General features: G+C 66.9%; 1 protein-coding gene across 1 annotated transcript in view; it reads left to right on the top strand.

The window, feature by feature from the left end:
- The first annotated feature begins 691 nt into the window (after positions 1–691).
- Positions 692–1,436, top strand: part of NRAP (nebulin related anchoring protein) — a 63,895-nt gene continuing 63,150 nt past the window's right edge. The window contains exon 1 of the mRNA XM_087823961.1: positions 692–1,393. The gene's annotated coding sequence lies outside the window, so the exon portion shown is untranslated. The remainder of the gene's footprint in view (positions 1,394–1,436) is intronic.

Raw genomic sequence — 1,436 nt, 5'->3', positions numbered from 1 at the left:
GAAAAACGCTAAGAGCCGGGCGGGAGGCGTGCCCCGGGCTGCACGCCGGCTGGGCGCTGCGTAGTGCGTCGCCCCGCGCCGCCCCGCCCCGCCCCGCCAGGCACGGTGCCGCCCCAAGTAAACTAGTTCGCTCAGTCCCGGAAGAGCTCACGCGGCCATTGAGCGCCGCGCTGGGGCGAGGGTCTCGGGGCCGGGGCGCAGGGTCTCGGGGCCGGCGAGCAGGGTCTCGGGGCCGGGGGAAGGGCGAGGGCGAGGCGAACCCAGTGAAAAATGGGTCGCGCCTTCTGCAAAGCTGGCGGCGCGCAGTGTCCCCGGCCGCCGCGCACGAAGTCCCCTGGAATCTCCCTCCGCAGAGTTGCCGCCAGTACGGGAGCGCCCGCGGGGCAGTTTGCAGAGACCCGTGAGATCCCGCCGCCCCGCCTACGGCCCGCAGGAGGGCGCACCGTGCAGAACTGGCCCCGCGCAAAGTGCCCCGGAGAGCGAGCTCCGCGACCCTGCCGCACCGAGCGGCCGGGGCTCAGCGCATGGGAGAGCGCGCCCGGCGGGCTTCCCGGGCTCGAGGACGGGGCGCTCTTCAGAGTCCCGCCGCCCCTCCTCCCATCTCCCCCCACGCCCGTCCGCTGCTGCCCGCAGACTACACCTCGACTGGGGCGTCCGCACCAGTTAGAGGACTGAGCCTTAAAGCTCCCACCCAGACGGACCCCTGGCCCCAGTCTGTGCGGCTCGCGACCCGGGGGAGGGGGGCGCGCTCGGCGCCGCGTCTGCAGAAACTACCTTCTTCCAAAGCGGAGCCCCTTGGCCTGGCACCGCGGGATGCGCTGCGGTGCCGAGGCCTCCAGGCTTCGGAGAACTTCTTTCGCCCGCTGGCACCCCTTCCTTCGCTAGCGGCGCTAGGTCGCCCTTCCCACTCTCTCTGATCGTCTCCTCGCCCAGCCGCAGCCCGCTCCCTCGGGTGTGGCACCGGTCACTCATGACATTTATTGAGCGCCCTCACGTGCCAGCCCCGGGCTTGCAGCCCTGAGTAAGCCTAAGTGTGAGACAGGGCACGTCCGCAGGTGCCCCCTAGCTCCCCGCATCGCACAGGCGCACACCCGCTCGCGCTCACGCGTCTTTCTTCACCCTCGGGCCTCCAGCGGAGGCGTCCCGTGCCTTTCTCTCCAGGACTCCTCAGGGGAGCAGCTAACCCACTGAGGCACATTGGGGTGTAACTACTTGAGAAGAAATTAGTTTTATTCCTATCAGAGATACTTGCTTTTGAAGAACTATCAACACCTTGAGCGAAAGGAGTGAAACCTTCGTGGTGTGCCATCAGGCAAGAACCTCACCTTGCCTTTTTGCTTGCCTGCTTTCCTCTGGGCCTGAGACTTTAGTATTGTCTCGCAAATCTCACCAGGTAAGGGCGCTTTCTTGGTTTAAGAAAGACTGGTCCCAGGCAA

This window comes from Miniopterus natalensis, chromosome 14 (genome assembly GCF_054644295.1).
Source record: "Miniopterus natalensis isolate mMinNat1 chromosome 14, mMinNat1.hap1, whole genome shotgun sequence".
NCBI lineage: Eukaryota > Metazoa > Chordata > Mammalia > Chiroptera > Miniopteridae > Miniopterus > Miniopterus natalensis.
Note: the sequence above shows the minus strand (reverse complement) of the source record. Positions and strands in the feature narration are given on the sequence as shown.